Source organism: Lissotriton vulgaris, chromosome 12 (assembly GCF_964263255.1).
Source record: "Lissotriton vulgaris chromosome 12, aLisVul1.2, whole genome shotgun sequence".
NCBI lineage: Eukaryota > Metazoa > Chordata > Amphibia > Caudata > Salamandridae > Lissotriton > Lissotriton vulgaris.
The window spans coordinates 194938142-194962384 of record NC_141700.1 but is presented as its reverse complement, the minus strand read 5'-3'; positions in this window follow the sequence as shown (position 1 = coordinate 194962384).

Sequence of the window (24243 nt, the reverse complement as noted above, 5' to 3'; positions counted from 1 at the left end):
TATATACAGTGTCCCCCTTCCCGCCCTTCACCCATCATAGGGTCAGTTTATCAAATCAAATCAACGAGCTGCTTTCTTCACAAAATCTGCTATGTATGTAGTCAAAGGAAAATGTCAGGTTAGTTCTTTCATTGGTTATTTCCCCAAATGTACTGCCAGTTCCTTCCCATGATTGAGCCCCCTGGGAGCTTTAGTCATGAGATCGATTATGTACCTTGACTCCAGGCGTCTCAGTGTTTTTAGTCTGTCCCCGCCTCTAGGGTTTTCAGGTGCACAATCCAAGCCAAAATACTGTAGTTTGGTCCTGTCCCTTTGGTAAACCAGATCAAAATGTCTCGCAACTGGGTATGCGGGATCCGCCTTCTCTATAGCCCTTTGATGCTCAAGTACCCTGATCTTAAGTTGGTGAATCGTGCTCCCAATGTATTTTAGCCCACACGGACAGATCAGGCAATAGACTGCATAGTTCGTGCTGCAGGTTAAGAATTTCTTAATGGGTTTGGTGATATCTGTTCCTGGGATGTCAAATATCCTTACTCTTTTGCATCCCGTGCAGGCCTTACATTTCCCACATGGGAAAACCCCCCCCATCTCTGCAATTTTGCCTGTTCTCGAGGTTACATTCTTGAAATGGCTTCTCACCAGAGAGTCTCTCAGTGACCTTGCTTTGCGGTACGTAATCAGGGGTTTGGTTGGGATGTCCTCTTTCAGTATTGGATCTGTGCCCAAAATATGCCAGTTTTTTTGCATAATCCTCCTCAATCTTATGGAGTCACTGGTGTAAGGTGTGATTAGGCGGAATTTTCCCTCATTACCCATTTGTTCAGTTGGTACTTTTGGCTTCAAGAGGTCTTCCCTTTTCATTTTCCTGACTTTTTTTAGAGTTTTATCCAAAGATACTGGATCATATCCCCTCCTGGTGAACCTTTGTATGCAACTCGTTGCTGCTGTTTCAAAGTCATTCTCCCTGCTGCTATTTCTTTTCATCCTCAGCAGTTCCCCGTACGGGATGCTTTGTATCAGCCTTTTAGGATGGTTGCTGTCGGCTCGCAGGTTGGAATTGCCTGCCGTCGCCTTTCTATACAGTGATGTATGCAGCCTATTGTTCTCTATTTCCACTTTTAGGTCCAAGTACTCAGCTGTTGTCGAGCTTATTGTTCCTGAAAAGTGTAGGTTGCAGCTGTTATCATTCAGGATTCTTATATATTGTTGTGCTGTGCTGTGATATATATATATTACCTACTGGCGGTCGCCAGTAGGTATATATAGTTAGGATTTTTTCTCTATGGGATTTTTGAAAATTCTATGTCTAATAACTTTGGCGTTTGTGGATGGAATTGGCTGAAATTTTCTGGAAAAGGGCACATTTTGTTTCTGAGCAGCTCCTGGAAATTTGGGGGGTGTTCGGCAAGGGGGGGCTGAGATAAAAGGGGGGTCCCAAAACGCGTTTTTCCCATGTTAATTTCCATAGGGCGGTTGGCCTCACTTTTAGCCCGAACGGCTGAATGGATTTCCACCAAACTTGGCAAAATTGTAGGGACTGTTAGCCTGATGTGCCTTTGCTAGGTCTCAATATATGTGCTTCAGTGGATTTTGAGAAATTAACGTTTAAAACAAGATATATATCTGTAACAGCGCTCCGGGCAGCGATCCGGTTAGCGAACTTTTCGCGTATCGTAACTTTGCGAAGCGAAGCTGATTGGCTCTCCGGTGTCTGTCAACATTCTAAACAGTCCGGAGCGGCCGCCATCTTGTCTCTCGGTAGGATCGAGAGACAAGAGGAGGCCAAAACAAAGGGGGAAATTACCATAAGGGGGAATAGTAGATCCTCGTTGACCCCCTAGGTTTTATGTGGAGGGTTTAAAAGGGCCTAGGAGGGTCAATAAAAAATTTTTTTTTTTTTTTTTTGCGTGGTAAGCGCCAAGTTCGCGAACCGGAAAGCGTTCTGGGCAGCGTACTATAAGGATAAAAGAATGATAGACTTTTCTAATACTGTATGTTAATTATTTGTTGTTTTTGTTGTTTTTTTTGTTTTCTTTATTTTTAAAGTATTTTTTTATTTTGATTCTGTTTCATAATTCATTAAACTTTCTAACATTTCAGTGTCAGAAATTTCAAAATTGAATATAGGGTGTAACATGTCCTCATTTTGAAGCAGGTTATCCACTGCTTCAACACATTGTAGTAGTTCCTGGTCTCTACTTTGATCCATAAAATCATCAATTTTTTCTTGGCTGCTCTCCTCCAGTACAATTGTAAATTTAACTTGTTGCTCGCCTTCCATTTTGCCTGAAATTTTGATTAAAAAAATATATATTAGTAGAGATAGGGCACTGTTGGGATTAATTTTAGATAGGCAGTTTTTATCAGTGAATTTATCTTTTGGCAGTGTATAGTATCAGAGTGGAAATAGGACTATAAAAAAGTGTATGTGATTTAACCAAGACAAGCCTAACTCCATTCATAACTATAACAGAGAAGTCTATCTAAATCTATAACTACTATAGAGGGATAGTATATATCTATCAGAACAAGTCTACCATATTAAGTTATAGTGCACAATATACTTCAGTTTTAAAAATAACAACTTACCTTCACAAACAAGTTGAAGTGTTTGATAGCTATTCAAATGTGATGTACAAGTACAACAAGAAGTAGCAGTCAAAATGGCTGTGTTTTCTTCTTCTCCTTTATATATATACAGGTATATAACCAATCAAATGTCAGGTAATAAAAGTAGAAAATGAAAGTAACAGTTTCATTGGTTGTCAATTCCAACACTTCAGATGTGTTTTGTGAAGTAATTTACCTCACGGTACTTAGAGAGGTCTACAGGCTTAATGGCTAAATGAAATTTCAATCAAATTTGTGAGAATGAAAGGGATTGTTATGTTGTATGAGCTAATCTATATTTGGTGAGAGTGTCTCTAGTCGTTTTTCTGTAAATTACTTTCCCACCTTTTTTTAGGACCGCTTTCCGGAAAGCGGCCCGGTTAGCGAACCTTAAGCGTCACGGGAGTCCACCATTTTGTGTTTCGGTCGCATTAAGTTACAAGATGGAGGGCAAATAATGTTTAGAATGGGTAGAAGGGGTCATGGTAGACTTATCTTGACCCCCTATGTTTTCTGAGGGTGGCTGAGGAGGCTTATATGTGCGGAAAAAAAACATTTTTAAAAAAAAATCTGCGAGGTTAGCTTTCGGTTAGCGAACCGGGTAGCGCTCCGGGAAGCGTATTTTGTGGAAAATTAGTGAAAAAAGTTAGAGAAAAATAATAATTGTGAGTGATCAGATGTAGGGTAGCTCTGAGAAGAGCTTTTGGGTTTATGGTACATTTAGGTACTTATAAGTAGGTACCAATGCACAGTCTTAAATTCAGAATGAAAATTCTGTTGCCCTCATCTGAGAAGTGAACTCCATCTCCTCTGTAGATATCTTGCATGTAGTAACGCAAGTTATTGTTGTACAGGGAGCCCATTCCATGGTCTCTCATGAAAGCTGAAACAGATTTGTTTACATGCTTCCTCGCTTTCTCAATTTGTGGAGAAAATTGGTTGGACCACCTCCATTTCTGTCTTTGGCATATATTGGAATATACCAAGGCAGTTTGAGGAAAAAGTGCCATTAATTGCTCAAAGGTGTCCTTTAAAAGCATTTCCAGACCTACCCCTGTCAAAGTGCCCAAATCATTACCTCCACAGTGCACAATTAACAGGCCAGGTTTTGGTAAATGCATAAAGGTTTTCACCAATGGTATCAATTGGTGACATTTTAATCCTCTTTGGCCCAACCACTTAATTTCCACATCTTGTAAATTGAGGTTAGGTAAATTTCTGTTCTCAGCATACCTTTGAGCCCAGTGGATGTAACTATGTCCAACAATCCAGACCTTAAACATGGTTGTAGAAGGTTGTGCTGCAGTCAGATGAAGTGTGGTAATGAAAGGGCAGTTGAAACAGTAGGAGTTTGTAAAGAAAAAAAACTGAGGATTTTCAATGCTAATGATTCATTAGCACTGATTGGTGCATTTCCATTTCTTAAAACAGAAAGTTAGGGTGCATGGATGTGTTCTTTGAAAGATGTAATTTGAATGGTCAAGGAAGAAACATTTAATGAAAGATTGCACTGGATACGCTGGTGCACTGAGAGTTCAGAGTTCAATTGAAACATTGTTGTGTGAATTTGCAAACATGAGAGGTCTTCCAGGAGGTGGTTGCTATGGAAAAAAGGCAGATAGGGCAGAGGGGGGAAGGGTTTTGATTTGAAAAAAGTGAGGGAAGAGTTATGATTGGCTAATATGAGAGATATGTGAAATGAATATCTGTATTTCTGTGCTTTCAATAGCTGCAGCCTCTGGAGTGCATCCTTTTTCTTCTGCTGAAGACAATTTGGTGTATTTATGAGACTGTTTTCAAAACTCAAAAAGTATTTGCTAAGGTGAGAAAAGATTTATTTAATTTAGATAGAGAATAGTATGATTTAAGGAGAAAGTGATGAAGAAAGCTGTGTTTTTAAAATGTGGCTTTGTCTCTAGTGATATACAAATAGATTTTGTTTCTTTGAGAAATTGTAAATGCATATTCGGTGTAGCTTTCTGGCATGCAGTAACACAAGTTATTGTTGTACATGGAGCCCATTCCATGGTCTCTTATGTAAGCTGAAACAGTTATGTTGTTTTTAAAAACGATTTTTGAAATCACTTACATTTCTGGATATGTACTGCTAGAGTTTCATAGGTTGTTTTGGGTCATATTTATAAGGCATTTGAGTGTCTTTGATGTTATTTTTTCCTTTTCAAATGGAAAGCGTACCTCATGGGGCAAGTGTCTTGTAAATACGCTCCCACCTGTGCTTGGCAAATTTAGATTTTGATTATGGGAGTTACATAGCCATGTTAATAATGTCCAAAAAATGGTGCAAGGGCATTCCAGAAAACGCTTTGATGTCTCTCAAGGAGATTTTCAGTCATTTCTTCTTGAATGCAGGTATACAATTGATTTATATGCTGTGGTTAAAAACGATTTTTTGAAATCAATTACATTTCTGGATATGTACTGCTAGAGCTTCATAGGTTGTTTTGGGTCATATTTATAAGGCATATGAGTGTCTATGATGTTATTTTTCCTTTTTAAATGGAAAGCGTTCTTCATGGTGCAAGTTTTTTGTAAATACGCTCCCTCTTGCGGTTGGCAAATTTAGATTTTGATTATGGGAGTTACATAGCCATGTTAATAATGTCCAAAAAATGGTGTCAGGGCATTCTAAAAAAACGCTTTCATGTGTCTCAAGGACATTTTCAGTCATTTCCTCTTGAATGCAGGTATACAATTGATTTATATGCTGTGTTTAAACACGATTTTTTTTAAAAACAATTACATTTCTGGATATGTTCTGCTAGAGCTTCATAGGTTGTTTTGGGTCATATTTATAAGGCATTTGAGTGTCTATTATGTTATTTTACCCTTTTCAAATGGAAAGCGTACCTCATGGGCAAGTGTCTTGTAAATACGCTCCCATCTGTGCTTGGCAAATTTAGATTTTGATTATGGGAGTTACATAGCCATGTTAATAATGTCCAAAAAATGGTGGAAGGGCATTCCAGAAAACGCTTTCATGTGTCTCAAGGACATTTTCAGTCATTTCCTCTTGATTGCAGGTATACAATTGATTTATATGCTGTCTTTTAAAACGATTTTTTGAAATCAATTACATTTCTGGATATGTACTGCTAGAGCTTCATAGGTTGTTTTGGGTCATATTTATAAGGCATATGAGTGACTATGATGTTATTTTTCCTTTTTAAATGGAAAGCGTACCTCATGGGGCAAGTTTCTTGTAAATACGCTCCCACCTGCGGTTGGCAAATTTAGATTTTGATTATGGGAGTTACATAGGCATTTTAATAATGTCCCAAAAATGGTGTAAGGGCAATCAAAATCTAAATTTAACGGTTCGCGTACTAGATCGCGGCATCAAGATGAGCTAACGGAAAGCTTCCCGGTTCGCTTACCGGAAGCGAAGAAAAAAAATATTAAAAAAAAAATTATCAATAAACATCTAAAATATATTTTGGGATTTAAAGAAGAATACATTTTACAGCTACAGATGTTAGCTTTTAAAAAACCAATGAAATTCACAGAAAAAACCATAGGTTATAGACCATATATAGTTAGGAATTTGCATTTACAAAACCTTGAAAATTCACTGAAAAAACCATAGGTTATAGACCATATATAGTTAGGGATTAGCATTTAAAAAACCTTATTTTATTTGCACAAAACCATTGAAATTCCATATATAGTTAGTTGCACTAACTATATATCGCGGACCCGCAATCCACTGCTAATGAGGTCACATATTACATCATTCATGACATGGTCAGTGACATCACTGATGACATCACTGATGACATCTCAAATGACATCACTGATGACATCACTGATGACATCTCAAATGACATCACTGATGACATCACTGACATCTCATTTGACATTACTGATTACATCACTGATGATATCATTTATGTGATAATACATCTTCAGACTCTAATATAACCTTAGATACACTCAGTGTAAACAGGCACTCACAGACTGTCACACATCCATGGAGTTACTCACACACCTAGTCAGTCATGCAAAGAATCAATCACACCTCCATTTCCTCAACTATACAGTTATACACACCTTACTTATTCAAACATATACTAACACATATTTACTCTCTTATACAATCCTTGATACAAGTTCACAATGATTCATACAGCCACTCTCACATTCACTGGCTCTTATGTTCAGTTACTTATATATGTCAACTCTCACATAGAGTGTGTTTTACATATGTACTTACTTTGACATGTAGAACTGAGATATCCATTCACTCACCAATATACTCATGCACACAGTCAACTGTCCATACAGCTGTTTCTACATGCACTTTTGAACCCATACACCTAGGGAATCAACTGCTCACACATCTATGCACAGAGTTATACACCTCCCAGCCACCCACACACATACTCAGTCTCCCCTACAAATACTTGGGTAACAATTCAATAACCCATATAGTTACTGATATAGCTACTGATTTAAACATGCAGCAGTTTACAGAAGAACATAAATAATGATTGCCAAATTAAAACACTTTAATCACTAACCCATGCACTCAGTGAGACACATTTAATCATTCTCTCATACAGTCAGTTATGCACCTACTAAATCCTTCATCCAGACACTTATACATCCACTCATTCTTCAATATGTAAGACATATTTTAACTTTACAGAAACATACAGTCACTGGGTGTTGTCATCAGTGATGTCATCAGTGATGTCATTTGAGATGTCATCAGTGATGTCATCAGTGATGTCACTGACCATGTCATGAATGATGTAATATGTGACATCATTAGCAGTGGATTGCGGGTCCGCGATATATAGTTAGTGCAACTAACTATATATGGAATTTCAATGGTTTTGTGCAAATAAAATAAGGTTTTTTAAATGCTAATCCCTAACTATATATGGTCTATAACCTATGTTTTTTTCAGTGAATATATATATATATATATATATATATATATATATATATATATATATATATATATATATATATATATATATATATATATATATATTACCTACTGGCGATAGCCAGTAGGTATATATAGTTAGGATTTTTTCCCTATGGGATTTCTGAAAATTCTATGTCTAATAACTTTGGCGTTTGTGGACGGAATTGGCTGAAATTTTCAGGAAAATGGCACATTTTGTTTCTGAGCAGCCCCTGAAAATTTGGGGGGGGTTCTTCAAGGGGGGGCCGAGAAAAAAGGGGGGTCCCAAAACACGTTTTTCCCATTCATTTTTCCATAGGGCGGTTGGACTCACTTTTAGCCCGAACGGCTGAATGGATTTGCACGAAACTTGGCAAAATTGTAGGGACTGTTAGCCCGATGTGCCTTTGCTAGGTCTCAATATATGTGCTTCAGTGAATTTTGAGAAATTAACGTTTTAAACAAGATATATATCTGTAACAGCGCTCCGGGCAGCGCTCCGGTTCGCGTACTTTTCGCGTATCGGAACTTTGCGATGCGAAGCTGATTGGCTCTCTGGTGTCTGTCAACATTCTAAACAGTCCGGAGCGGCCGCCATCTTGTCTCTCGGTAGGATCGAGAGACAAGAGGAGGCCAAAACAAAGGGGGAAATAAAGGAAAGGGGGCATGGTAGACCCCTTCTGACCCCCTAGGATTGATGAGGGGGATATTATAGAGCCACGCGGGGCAAAACAATTTTTTTTAAAAAATTCCGATTTTTTCGCCGTAGAGACGCGTCCCGGTACGCGAACCGGGCAGCTAACCGGGCAGCTAACCGGGCAGCTAACCGGCAGCGTAACGGGAGTCTGAGGAGTAGCTGATTGGCTGTCAACATTGTAAACAGTCCGGAGCGGCCGCCATCTTGTCTCTCGGTAGGATCGAGAGACAAGAGGAGGCCAAAACAAAGGGGGAAATGAAGGAAAGGGGGCAAGGTAGACCCCTTCTGACCCCCTAGGATTGATGAGGGGGATATTATAGAGCCACGCGGGGCAAAAAAATTTTTTTAAAAAAATTCAGATTTTTTCGCCGTAGAGACGCGTCCCGGTACGCGAACCGGGCAGCTAACCGTAGGATTTTTTCCCTATGGGATTTCTGAAAATTCTATGTCTAATAACTTTGGCGTTTGTGGACGGAATTGGCTGAAATTTTCAGGAAAATGGCACATTTTGTTTCTGAGCAGCCCCTGAAAATTTGGGGGGGGTTCTTCAAGGGGGGGCCGAGAAAAAAGGGGGGTCCCAAAACACGTTTTTCCCATTCATTTTTCCATAGGGCGGTTGGACTCACTTTTAGCCCGAACGGCTGAATGGATTTGCACGAAACTTGGCAAAATTGTAGGGACTGTTAGCCCGATGTGCCTTTGCTAGGTCTCAATATATGTGCTTCAGTGAATTTTGAGAAATTAACGTTTTAAACAAGATATATATCTGTAACAGCGCTCCGGGCAGCGCTCCGGTTCGCGTACTTTTCGCGTATCGGAACTTTGCGATGCGAAGCTGATTGGCTCTCTGGTGTCTGTCAACATTCTAAACAGTCCGGAGCGGCCGCCATCTTGTCTCTCGGTAGGATCGAGAGACAAGAGGAGGCCAAAACAAAGGGGGAAATAAAGGAAAGGGGGCATGGTAGACCCCTTCTGACCCCCTAGGATTGATGAGGGGGATATTATAGAGCCACGCGGGGCAAAACAATTTTTTTTAAAAAATTCCGATTTTTTCGCCGTAGAGACGCGTCCCGGTACGCGAACCGGGCAGCTAACCGGGCAGCTAACCGGGCAGCTAACCGGCAGCGTAACGGGAGTCTGAGGAGTAGCTGATTGGCTGTCAACATTGTAAACAGTCCGGAGCGGCCGCCATCTTGTCTCTCGGTAGGATCGAGAGACAAGAGGAGGCCAAAACAAAGGGGGAAATGAAGGAAAGGGGGCAAGGTAGACCCCTTCTGACCCCCTAGGATTGATGAGGGGGATATTATAGAGCCACGCGGGGCAAAAAAATTTTTTTAAAAAAATTCAGATTTTTTCGCCGTAGAGACGCGTCCCGGTACGCGAACCGGGCAGCTAACCGGGCAGCTAACCGGCAGCGTAACGGGAGTCTGAGGAGTAGCTGATTGGCTGTTAACATTGTAAACAGTCTGGAGATCGAGAGACAAGAGGTGGAAAAAAAAAAGGTGAAAATGAAGGAAAGGGGTAAGGTGAACCCCTAGGATTGATGAGGGGGCTATTAAAGTTGCCCGCGGGGCAAAAGAAAAAAATATTGCGATTTTTCGCGGTAGAGGTGCTTTCCGGTACGTTAACCGGGCAGCTAACTGGCAGCGTAATGGGAGTCCGACATATTGTGTTTTTGGAACGTTTGTGATATGTGCACGTGTGGATTTTGTCTAATTAAGGTAAAAAAAATATATATATATCTTTAAGCGTGCTCTGGCGCGCTTACGTTACGGGTTTGGTTTGCGCTGCAGAGACGATACGTCACGGTTATGCGATGCATCATGAGGCGTCTCACGGGCTACGTGATACGTCACGTAACAAAGAATATATTTTACAGCTATAGATATTAGCTTTTAAAAAACCAATGAAATTCACTGAAAAAACCATAGGTTATAGACCATATATAGTTAGGAATTTGCATTTACAAAACCTTGAAAATTCACTGAAAAAACCATAGGTTATAGACCATATATAGTTAGGGATTAGCATTTACAAAACCTTATTTTACTCGCACAAAACCATTGAAATTCCATATATAGTTAGTTGCACTAACTATATATCGCGCACCCGCAATCCATTGCTAATGATGTCACATATTACATCATTCATGACATGGTCAGTGACATCACTGATGACATCACTGATGACATCTCAAATGACATCACTGATGACATCACTGATGACATCTCAAATGACTTCACTGATGACATCACTGATGACAACACCCAGTGACTGTATGTTTCTGTAAAGTTAAAATATGTCTTACATATTGAAGAATGAGTGGATGTATAAGTGTCTGGATGAAGGATTTAGTAGGTGCATGACTGACTGTATGAGTGAGTGATTAAATGTGTCTCACTGAGTGCATGGGTTAGTGACTAAACTGTCTTAATTTGGCAATCATTATATATGTTGTTCTGTAAACTGCTGCATGTTTAAATCAGTAGCTATATGAGTAACTATATGGGTTATTGAATGGTTGCCCAAGTATTTGTATGGGAGACTGAGTATGTGTGTGGGTGGCTGGGAGGTGTATGACTCTGTGCATAGATGTGTGAGCAGTTGATTAACTAAATGTATGGGTTCAAAAGTGCATGTGGAAACAGCTGTATGGGCGGTCGACTGACTGCATGAGTGTATTAGTGAGTGAATGGATATCTCAGTGCTACATGTCAAAGTAAGTACATATGTAAAACACAGTCCATGTGAGAGTTGACATATATAAATAACTGAACATAAGAGCTAGTGAATGTGAGAGTGGCTGTATCGATCATTGTGAACTTGTATCAGGGATTGTATAAGAGAGTAAATATGTGTTAGTATATGTTTGAATAAGTAAGGTGTGTATAACTGTATAGTTGAGGAAATGGAGGTGTGATTAATCTTTTGCATGACTGAGTAGGTGTGTGAGTAACTCCATGGATAAGTGACAGTCTGTGAGTGTCTGTTTATACTGATTGTATCTAAGGTTATATTAGAGTCTGAAGATGTTCATTGTATTATCACATAAATGATATCATCAGTGATGTGATCAGTAATGTCAAATGAGATGTCAGTGATGTCATCAGTGATGTCATTTGAGATGTCATCAGTGATGTCATCAGTGATGTCACTGACCATGTCATGAATGATGTAATATGTGACATCATTAGCAATGGATTGCGGGTGCGCGATATATAGTTAGTGCAACTAACTATATATGGAATTTCAATGGTTTTGTGCGAGTAAAATAAGGTTTTGTAAATGCTAATCCCTAACTATATATGGTCTATAACCTATGGTTTTTTCAGTGAATATATATATATATATATATATATATATATATATAAATAATGTAAAATATTAACAAAACTAGAATACATTAAAACATTAACCTATGAAAAAATATGTACACTTAAATTGCCCAATACAATCGGTGCAACAGTAGGAAAAGTGTTGGATATGAAAATAATTACATTTAGTATTCCCACTCCAGTAAGAGCACAGTAAGTGTTGGAAAGCAGAAGGGTAAAAATTACTATTCCCACTTCAGTGAGTGTAACAATAGGGAAAGTATTGGATAGCGGAGGGGTAAAAATGACGATTCCCAGTCCGAAGAGTGCAACAGTGGGGAAAATGTTGGAAAGCAGAGGGGTAAAAGGTGTATTCCCACTCCAGTGAATGCAACAGTAGGAAAAGTGTTGGATAACGGAGGGGTAAAAATACTTATTTCCACTTCAGTGAGTGCAATAGTAGGGAAAAGTTTGAATAGCGGAGGGGAAAAAATTAGTATTCCCACTTCAGTGAGTGCAACAGTAGGGAAAGTGTTGGATAGCGAAGGTGCAAAAATCACTATTCCCACTCCAAAGAGTGCAACAGTAGGGAAAATGTTGGATAGTGGAGGGGTAAAAATGAGTATTCCCACTCTACTCAATGCAACAGTGGATAAGTGTTGGATAACAGAGGGGTAAAAAATGTATTCCCACTCCAGTGAGTGCAAAAGTAGGGAACGTTTTGAATAGCGAAGGGGTAAACATTACAATTCCCACTCCAGTGACTGCAACAGTAAGGAAAGTGTTGGAGAGCAGAGGCGTAAAAATTACTATTACCACTCCACTGAATGCAACAGTAGCATAAGTGTTGGATAGCGGAGAGGAAAACATTACTATTCTCACTTCAGTGAGGGCAAAAGGAGGTAAATTGCTGGATATCTGAGGGGTAAAATGTACTATTCCCACTCCAAAGAGTGCAACAGTAGGGAAAATGTTGGATAGCGGGGAGGATAAAAATCAGTATTCCCACTCCACTGAATGCAACAGTAGCTTAAGCGTTGGATAGCAGAGGGGTAATAAAATGTATTCCCACTCCAATGAGTTCAACAGTAGAGGAAGTGTTGGATAGTGGAGGGGTAAAAATTACTATTCCCACTCCAGAGAGTGCAACAGTAGGGAAAGTGTTGGACAGCAGAGAGGTAAAGATGACTTTTCCCATTGCAGTGAGTGCAACAGTAGGGAAAGTGCTGAATAGCGAAGGGGTAAAAATTACTATTCTCACTCCAATGAATGCAACAGTAGGGAAAGTGTTAGATAGCGGACACAAAAATACTATAAACGCTCAAACACTTAGAAAAAATATATATATATATATTAAAACTTAAAAGAAATAATCAAAATTATTAAACAAAATAAAAAGTAAAAAAAAATAAGCATATAAAAAGAACACATATATAATACTAATGACATATAGCAAAAAGCTACAAAAATGCTATAAAATAAAATAATACATAAGTTTACATAAAAAGAATGCTTTTAAACTAGAAAATATTTACAAACCAAATAATTATTAAAACATAAATGTATTTATTTTATTTCCTACCCTATAACACCACACCAATAACTAAACACTTCAACATTTCTAATTAATAATACAAAAACTAATATACAGTATTTGACTACACACACTTTAACAATATAATATCCACAACACTCACCTAAATTAAACAACAAAATAATAAAACATAATTAAAACATATTTCAAAATTAAAAACTATTACTATGAACAACTAATAATTACATAACTTACATTTATTTAATACCTACCCTTTACCCCTTTAAAAGTAAAAACAACACAAAAATATAAATGATTACCCAAAATAAATATCAAATAATTAACAATAATTAACAACTATATATATTTAATTAAACACAAATTACTTCCCACCCTCAGAATGACACTGTCTCTTGTGGGATCCAATAGACACCATTTCCTGTGGGAACTGACCGAGCATAGGTCCACGGTTCCAGACACTGTATTACGATGCGACCGCACATGGCATGTTAGCAAACTCCAATTTCTCTATGGGAGCTTGTGGTGCAGGCAGAAAACACCTGCAACTCAAGCTCCCATAGGGAAATGGGAATTTGTGTAAATTCTTGCACTGTGTGGCAGGCAGCTCATGGTGCATGCCACACGGTGCAGGGATTATCAGTGCGCCCTAGGCCCACAAATGTATCTCGTGAAGGTAAGGGGGCCCTCCAAGTAGCCCTCAAAGTTGATTTATGACAGGCTTTCCATGTCGGAAAGCCCTACATGTAAAGCCTGTCGGAATCCGACATCATAATCCCGATTGGCTGACAGTCTCCTTGAGCCCCTGGGAAGCCAATCGGTTTGACCGGCCTGATTACTCTGCGACTGCCGACATTTTAATTTGGCGGGCAGACTGTAACCCTATGATGTTGGTTGGTGCGTATCCGACGAGCAGTCAGAGGCTTACCGACAGATATCGTAATGGGACCCTCAATATTTTCTTTGCCTTCGTGTAGTTTGAAAAATAAACATTTACCAGATATGACGCCGGGTGTAAGAACTTGGAGTATTATTTGGGGGAGGAGTCTGAGACCCGACCTAAAAAAATAATCACAAAAGTCACTTAATTTACTGTGCTCAACTCCCTGGTAGCTAAGGTACAGAGCAGTCAGGCTGAACTTTGAGCTATGTGTAAAGTATTGAGGGTGTACTCGAACAGTACTAAAGTGAAAACAAAACACAAGTCCCATGCCCATTAAGAAAAAAAGAAAATATTTTAATAAAAAACAGTTCTAAAAAATCCAAATATGTACTAAGTAGAACCATTGGTATTAGCTTTTAAAGTTTGGCCCTTATTATGATGTTCGGCAGAAAGCCATCAGACAGCTCATCCGAGGCATTCCGTCCAACATCATTGGTTTCTGTCCGACCGCCATATTAGGATACTGACAGTCAGAGGGAACCTCACAGGGGAATTCAGCTCTACTTCGGTGAGCCCATTGGGGCAACAGGCGGAATTGTAATCCCAAAATGACAGCTGAACCAGCCTCGGCTCTGCCGTCGGAATTACGATGTCGCTTTCTGCCTGCCCTTTCATGGCGGTCCGCCTGCCATGAATAGGCAGACGGAGAGTGACTTTGGGGGCTCATAGCATGGCCCCCTTCTCCCCTGGCCCATCACTATTGGCCCTGCAAGACACTAAACATCCTAACACCATGTAGCAGGTGCATCATGGGTGCCTGACACATGATGCAGGGAAGTTTGAAAACATATATTTTTCTGTTGTAGTTTGTGCTGCAGCCCTTTTCCGGCTGCTGCACAAGCTGCAATAGAAAAATTGATGTTTTTGACCACCCATAGGTGGTCGCATCCTAATTTCGCAGGTGTAACTGCTGACTAACAGTCGGCCATTCCATTCTTGCTCCTTGTCGGGCCAACTGACATCGTAATCAGGACGTATGTGTCAACCTCGGGTATCTGGTCCAGCTAGAATGGGTCAAAGTGAAGAATTAAGGCCAACTGCAATGGAATATGGGTCAATAGAGGATTAGAATTGTCCAAGTCAGAAAGTCACCTTCAGATTTCAAATTTTATTGAGAAAGAAAGTCTTTAGCTGGGTCAAGCAGCTGACCTGATCCAAGTAGGGCTCGATGATGACAATGCACCAGTGCTTGAGGTCACAGAATCAACCTGAGACTGCTCACCATCTGGCGGGGCAAAATTGTTGATGAAGATTGCTTGGAGGCAAGTCCGGTGAACCTAGCAATTGGGTACTGCATATTTTGTGGACAGAAACGGGGTTGAGAGCCGGAGGCTGAGATTTCAATCCCCAGGCTCCCCTGCTAACTTGTTGGCGTCACTTTCTCCCACGCCCGGAGGTGCTTAAATCACCTTGGGTGCTCCCACTGCGTGGGACGCTAGCTGATTTTGTGGTCAGAACCGGGGTTGAGTGTGGGGCCGAGACTTCAATCCCCAGGCTCCCCTGCTATATTGTTGCTGTCACTTTCTCCCTTGCCCGGAGGCGCTTAAATCAACTTGGGTGCTCCTGCTGTGCTGGACGGGTGTGGATGTGCGGGCCCGCCCACACCCGTCCATGCCCCTCCATGTCCATCAAAAGCCTGTAAAGAGGCTGGAGTGAGCCCCCCTCAAATTTTTGAAGTCTGGGAACATTTACGGAGAAGCTCTGGGTACAATGGGTAAGTAGAATCAAATCCGATCATTGGTTCCAGGATTATCTATATCTACTATTGCTATTAAAGCCACAGATATGATTACCCAGGAGATCACCCTATCAAAGCATAGACTTTCGGTAGGGGATCCTGTTCCTGCGGCTCTGGCTGGAACCGTAGCTCAAACTGGTGATCTAATGAACGAGTCAACCAGTAATCAACCTGCAAGAGCCATGCTGGTAGCCACATGAAAACATCCTCTGTTCTTATTCCCGTCTCTATACCGGTTATTTCTCAGCCTGGGGAAATACTGAACATAGTAAAGCCCGCTCTACAAACATTTACTAAGGTCTGGAGAAAAAAGGGTCCACAAACTGAACTACCCTCCTATAAGGCAAAGAAGCCACGGAAGGCAAGATCAAATCAAACTAGCGATGAGACGGGAGTGGATAACTTAGACCTATTATGGGCTCAAATCTCTCCTGATGACATGTGTGGGAAATTAACCTTTATATTAAAACCTATTTTCCTTTGTTTAGATTATATAGAATCAAAAGTACCGGAAGTTCCTAATATTCACAGTGCTCCTTCGCAGTTAACTTTACCAGTTGGGAGCATTGACCCCCTGATTGAATGTACTTCTCAAATACATCCTCAGCCCAGATGTTCTATCATGACACCTAATCTAGGGCAGGTTGTAGAATATGCCACACAATCAGAAGGGCCTACAGTGTGCCAACCACAACCGGACCTCCAATCGAAAAGGGTTGATTCTCCAACAAGGGAAAGGGGGACAGTGGTGTTGGCGGTGGAATCACAACGCACTCACTCATACCATCCAATCTCACAGTGCACCTATAATGAATGATAGAGAGTTAATAATAAGATCCTCACTTTGCCTCCTGAGGCTTCCCCTTTTGTTGTAATCCTAGTAAATGTGCCAATTCGTAGACCTCTTCAAAGCGAAACAACACTACAGCCTATGACCAAAGCTTGGCACTGGTTAGGTAACCCACTTGTTAATGGCCCGCAGAATTCCCTGGGTAGGCCAGTCCCTAAAGGTATATACTTAAGTTGTACTCAATTCTGACTTTCCCCAACTTGTAGGTGATTTGCTTTCTTGGCCCATAATACCCCATAAATCAGTTACAAAGATATTCCCAGTACCTCTGGGCTACTTCTATAAACCACACCTTTCTGTTTCCATGGAGTCTGCAGGTATTAGGACCCCTGATATTGAGGTTGGCAGGCCTGTTTTGAGAGAAATTATGTCCCCAGTTCTCCACCCCCAGTCGTGGCAGACACCTTAAATGAGGCTATGATGGGTGATACCCTTGGTGCAGTTAAACGGGCTTATCCCTTGTTGTCATGGAATATAGCAGGTTATAACTCCAAGCAGAATAATGAGGTGTGGCTAGCAGTTTTGGCTGCTTTTCATATCCTTACCAGGCAAGAAACATGGGAGTCTGCACATATTACGTCTGGGTGTGAGCTTTATCTGCTAGTAGCAGGGTAGGCATCCTCTGAAACTCATGAAGGGGTTGGGCACAACTACCTGGCAATCCTATCAAGGAGGGAAATTTCCTCTCAACACCCAGGGCCCTTTGTCCACTGTCTGGTAGCAATAGAAATCTCCCCACAGAGGAGCTATCAGTTGTTAGGTGACGGTTGGACAGGGGCAGAAAGGCTTTTTGGAATTAGACAGGAAGAAGACAACTTTTTAATACTGTATGTTTGAAAATAGTAATGCAAAATCCGACTTTACCATTACATTTGATTTTAAATTACTATTAAAATGAGTCCTTAAATATTTTTTCTTGCTGTTCCCAAACTAAATTTACCACTTACTAACTGTAATCGTGTAACTCAGTGTTACCCTATGGGAGAGCCAGCTTTACTACAGTAAAAAATGATTATAAAGATTTTTCACTGCATGGGCATGTTCTACTTTTAAATACAATGCACCCTGCCGTATGAGCATTCAAGGCCTACAGTAGGGGTGACTTATAGGTATTAAAAATGAAAATAACACTTTTGAGAGGTCAAATTGGCAGTTTAGAACCGCACCCCCAGGCCAAATCGGCAAACCTGGAGACAGGTTCTTTACAGTGCTACTTTAGTGGGTAATAAGTGCTTCAGACCACTGGTGTTATTTATTTTGCAGGCCCTGGGTACATGTAGCACAGTACATCAGGGATCAAAAAATAATTTAACATGTTTAAATGGGGACGCACTTTACAGCTGTTTAGAAGGGGTAAGATGTGCAGAGTCCTATGACCCAAAAAATGGGTTCGGCAAAAGACAACAAAAATTTTGAGATTACTAACCAAAGATGGTAATTTCCAATAGTTAGTTATCATTGGATGCAGCGCAGTAAAGAGTAACTTGTAACTTAATGGTTAAGATCTCACTCCGCAGGGAAAGGTTTTGAGATACTGGGCCCTTATTACAGATAGGGTGCACTATTCAAGTTTATGCCATGGCACACCTTTAAATAGGTGTGCCAAGCACACAGGGAAAGTGGGATCTAATTTGCAGAATGTGCTGTCCCCAAGGCTGCCTCAAACTTGTGCTGTCCTGAGGGGAGGGCATTCAAGTGAAATATGGAGCAGCTGCTTCAAGACCACTCCATGCATCACTGTGCATGCAGCACCTGCCTGCACTTTCAAGAGGGGAGAGAGACCCCCTTGCAGGTGGGTGCAGTTAGTGACCTTTTTGTAAGCCTCCTGATGACTTCTTTGCCTTTGTGCCCATGTCTATAATACGCACTTTGAAAGACAAGGGGTCCAATTATAATTGGTCAGGGACCTTGAGTAGTTTACTAGTTTTAAACACATTGATCACTGAAAGTAAAATTAGCCAAACAATGAAATAGACTCAATCAGTACTATATTTGAGGTTATCCAGCTAGACAGATACTTTAATATTCAATAGTTTACTACAAAATAAACAAAAAAACACTTAAAGTGGGACACAAGCCTGCATCCAACTCAGCAAGTAGGACGAACAATGTGTAACAGAAAAGGCTCAGGCAGAGTAAGTGTTTTGTGTGTAGCACATACTGATGTTACATACAAAATATAGTGGGACACCATTACACATAAACAATATTTAGTGGAGCAGTGTATATGGTGTGCATTAAGTCGATGGTGTTTTGATCCTTACAAAACATATTAGGATCATCATCAGGACATTTACATTAGCATGCCTAGGTACATTTGACTTATATCCAGAAGGTAGCAGCATGGATAAGCCACAGGGGCATGAGCGACCCGGGGCTGAGGAAGTATTGGAGTCCGGACCGGGTGCGGTAAACCTTCGAGAGGCTGATAGAGAATGAGCAGTGTGCACGGTCACGATAATAGTTAGAAGGATAAGGTGTGATTCAGCCTAGTAGTGAGGACGCCGCTCCATAGGCCTGCTTCCTGCTGGCATCAATCACTGTGATGACTTCAATACTGCACCAGTGTAGAGGCAAAGAGATTCCCTCATTTGTATGGGGCCACACACCCTTGCAAATAAGGAAACACTATTTTGAGATAGCACCAGTGCTATATGTGCTCCAGCACTATTAGTATTACAAAAGGGGACGCACCAGCGTCTGTGACCCTTTCTGTAATACCATTGTGACCCAGGGGGGCACAAAGTTGACGCACATGCCCATTGCACCCCCAGGGCACAATGTATAATAACCCTGGTGTCTCAGTGGTCATTTGTCAGTTCAAAATTCTGCTGAATTATAGAGAGTTTAAATGTTCAATTATATAGTGAAATATTATCTTGTTCTTTATATTTGACAAATATACTTTTCATTTCATTAGGTCTAAAAACATTTCTTTTTAAGTATCGCATTCACCAAACCCTAAACAAACATATCACTATCTTTCTCTTGCTCTCTTCCATCCCACCTCATTCTGTAAATCTTGTAACTATCAGTTTACACTCACATATGGCACACATGGACCTGTATTTTTATCTTGAATGTCATAGTTATGTTTTAATCCAGTGTCAGAACACGATAATTTGTGCCCAAGGTTTTAGGATCTTAGGAGCCGATTACGATGACCGCCATCGCACCTCCTAAAGGGACCGCCCGCAATAGTTGCGACAGTCCAAACAATTCAATTATGATGCGCCCGCCAGTGTGGCGGGCGCATCCTGTATATTTTACATTGCGGCGGGCGGTGCTGCTAGCAGCACCCACTGCAATGTAAAATATACATGTCATGCTTTTACATGCACAACGTGACAGGCACCATGCAGTGCCTGCCACATTGTACATGTAAAAGCAGGGGGGTACCATAGTTACCCCCCATGTGCACCCCACACCCTGGGGGCCTGCAACAGGCCCTCAACAGCCGGTACTGCCAGCCTTTCCATGGCGGCAATGCAGTTTTGGAATTGGGGCCCTACTACTACATCAGAGCCTGAAATTGCAAGACTCACAGTTGGAAGGCCCACCATACATCCAGGGGCTCATCATCTGGTCCTGCATCATTGAAACAGAGCACAATTAACAAATTCACCAGCAGTAGCCCGAGCACCATACCACAAATCATAACCCCACAATGGGCACAGACACGGCTGCAATCCTGGCCGTGATTACACTGTCCCAAGATATGCTCAACACTAAGAAAGCACTGGGGGAGCAGATATCATGATTTTACGACAGGATTTACGGAATGTTGTGGACCGAGTTACACAGGCTGAGACACGGATCTCCGGAACAGAGGATACAATCAATACTTTGCAATAATGTGTCACGACTCTTGAAATGCTCCCTCGGGCCTTGCAAACACATGTCGAGGATGTGGAGGGAAGAGCACGCCGCAATAGCCTACGCTTTGTGGGAATTCCAGAGGGGTGCGAGGGCACCAACATGTGTGAATTGCTCGAACCCTGGCTTAAGCCCTGGGTGGGAAGTTATCCCCTTGCTTCATCTTAGAACATGCTCATCTGGACCCTGCCACTCATCAGCTGCCGGGTGTCCATTCTGGGCCAGTAATCAAAAGGATACTGAGCTATCATGATCGAGATGCCATCTTACAGCAGGCTCGGGCTGCAGAAGTCCATTACGTATGATGCTCATTCTATCATGATCTTTCCTGACTACACCAAACTTGTTCAACAGCAGAGACAGTCCTTCACAGTGGCGAAAGCGCATCTTCGAGAACTACAAATCCCTTACAAGTTGCTCTTCCCAGCCTGATTCAGGATCATTATAAAAACAGCATCATACTTTTTTATACTCAAGAGTAGGTCTTCCAGTGGGCAGATGAATGTCGATCAGTCAAACCCTATACACCACCACCCCATGACTCAGATTCCTTCTAAGGGGATCCGCATATGCACCAAGACCAAAGAAAATAAGGACAAGCAATGATACAGGTCGTGAACCTCCTGGCATTCACGTAGCGACAAGCAAACAAAGACACAGGGCAAATGACACATGCTCATCCTCCAATAGACAGCCGGTGTTATATTAAGAAATTACCAATGAAATCTGATGAACATTGACTTTTACCAGCATGAAGCAAGGCTACATATTTGAAAATTAACTGTTGCAGGTCCCTTAAGACACATAGGCCGCTACCTTTGGCAGATTTGTATTTATACAGGGTGTGTTCAACGGAGAACGGATAGTTTGGGGTAGTGTATGTGCCCCACGCCACTTAGCCATACGATTACCAAAAGAATCATTGATCTTTGGAGCTCAATTCCGGATGTCCTGGCCGTAATAGGTGGCAATTGGAACAATGTCATGAATCCAAACCTCGACAGGTGCCAAACCACTACCATACTTCATACACCCAGGGAATCCCGGGTGGGACCCTTAGTAGATGCGCTGGGCTGGACTGACACCACTGGCTACACATACTTTTTGATTGTCCATGGGTAATTTTCCAGAATTGATTACATATTTATCCCTCTAGAACACAAACACCAGTTGTCATGAGTAGACATCTTACCTTGAGGGTCATTGGACCACTTCGCTGTCCAATTACAACTTGACATTGGTCCCCGGCAATCCCCAAGCTACAAATATAACCTATATAAAACCCTGACTGGCTACCTCCTCGTAAACAACGCCACAGCTAGTCTGTCACCATCTTATGGGAGGCCATGAAGCCTACCATTCGCAGATTCGATATTAGCCACAATATCACTGCTAAATGGGAACAATGACAGCTTGAAGCCCAGATCATACAAACCAAGTCACAAGTGAAAGAACAAATGGAAGACTGCGCTCGTTGACAATTAGGAGCATTACAACGGGATTACCAAAGCATGTAATTAGACGAGGCCAAACGCATATGGCAAGCCATGCAAAGGAGGATATAGCAATGGGGGATTAGTCATGGGAAACTACTACATAGGGTATGCCAAAGCACCCTAAAACCAGTTCATATGCCCACCATTACTTCACATATAGGAGATGTGATCACTGACCCTACATGCATAGCACAAGTCTTCGCTGAGTACTATTGCACCCTCTATACTTAATATGAAGTCCTAACTGCATCCCAAATAGAGGACTTCTTCTGAGATCTCCTGCCCCGTGCACTGTCCCCAGTTGCTCAGGACGCGCTGAAGTCACCCATCACCCAGGAGGAATTAGTTACAGCCACAGTAGACATAGCAACAGGTAAATCCCCTGGACTTAATAGATTCCCTTTTGAATTATTTAAAATGCCCGCAACATTCCTCGGTCTTCGATACCTCGCAACCCTTAATGAATCCCTTGAGAACAGATGCCTCCCTGCAAATTGGAGGCATGCAAAAACCGTGATCTTCCCAAAATCGGGGCGACCACCAGAATTATGTTCATCATATTGTCCAATGTCGCTTCTAAATATTGAAGCCGAAATCCTTGCCAAGATTCTTGCAAATAGGTTAAAACCAAATCTTTCAGATTTAATCCATCCCGACCAGGCTGGCTTTATGCTGCAAGGAGCTACCCGCCACAACATACGCTGAGTGCACAAAGTGATTGCTGCAGTTTATAGACTGCAGAGACCATCTGCCCTCCTCCTTGTTGATATGGAAAAAGCCTTTGACTCTGTCAGCTGGGCATATATGTTCACATTATTACTTCATCTCAATATGGACCCCATATATATTGCTCTGGTGAGAATGCTATATTTGGAGCTCACTGCCTCCATTTAGGTGGTGGGAGCCCCTTCAGCACAATTTTCAATACAGCGTGGTATGCATCAGGGGTGTCCTTTATCCCCCCCTATTATTTGCTCTTGCCATAGAGCCCCTCGATGCCTGGGTCAGAAAAGACGCACCCATACAAGGCTTCGAGTGGACTCCCTTGGTTTCAGATCATATTGCATTATATGCCAATGACATCCTGTTTTTTCCAACTGATCAATATAGATCGGGCCCCACAATACTCCAGGTGGTGCGCATATTTGGCAAGAGGTAGGGTCCCTACATGAACTCCTCCAAATCATTTCTTTGGCCCATTAGAGGATCTATTGAAAATGGTCAATGGGCAGAGGGTTTTACAGTTGTGAGACATGGCTTCACCTATCTAGGTGTGCATATAACAGATAACCAGTCCTTGTCCTGGTACCATAATATAGAGTTAAAAACGGAGAAGGTTAAAATCGAGGTGAAGAAGTAGTCGATACTCCCCTTAACCCTTTATGGTAGATCAGCCATATATAAGATGGTGTCCTTACCACATCTATTATACCAACTTCAATCATACGCATATCATATCCCAATATCATGGTTTTGTCAGATGAACGCAATCATGGCACATTTCCTGTGGGGGGTGGTACTGTCAGGGTCGCACTAGGCACTGTATGCAATCCACCTATTGTGGAGGCATCGCTGCAGCCGACATAAAATCATATCATGCAGCAGCACATCTTTAGATATTAAATGAATGGTAGTATGGGTCCACAGAAGACCCAGCATTTAGAGTTGAACAGTGGATAATGGGAGAATCCTCTGCATATTCTTTTATATAGAGTAGGACCGACTACAAGGATCTTACCTCGGTGACGAAAGTTTTGGTTATGACTTGGAGATAAACTCTACGCCAAATGGCCTGGTGGGGCCGTCTCACACGAGAAACCCCATTGTGGCGATATTGTCTCCTTCCACAAATAACAGACCTTCAGGGTTTCCTGGGCTGGGACCAGATAGGCATCTCCACTCTAGGGGACATTATTAAGAGGCCTGTTCTGAAATCATTTGATGACTCATGCAGGGAATTTTCCATGCCCATTCTCCTCCCTTATATTAAAGACCTGATGGACCTACCAAAATTTAGCCCCTTAGCGAGTAAACTCCTTCTGGGAGATCTTGGGTAACACAGGTCATCTAAAATATACCAAACACTAGTGACCAATAGTCTCACGAATACGGATTCCTTGCGGGCCACCTAGAATGCTGAAATGGGCCCAATCGATGATGATGACTGGACAGAGGCACTTCAAACCCCATGATAGGCAGCTATTTCCACTAGACTATGTTAAATTCAGTTC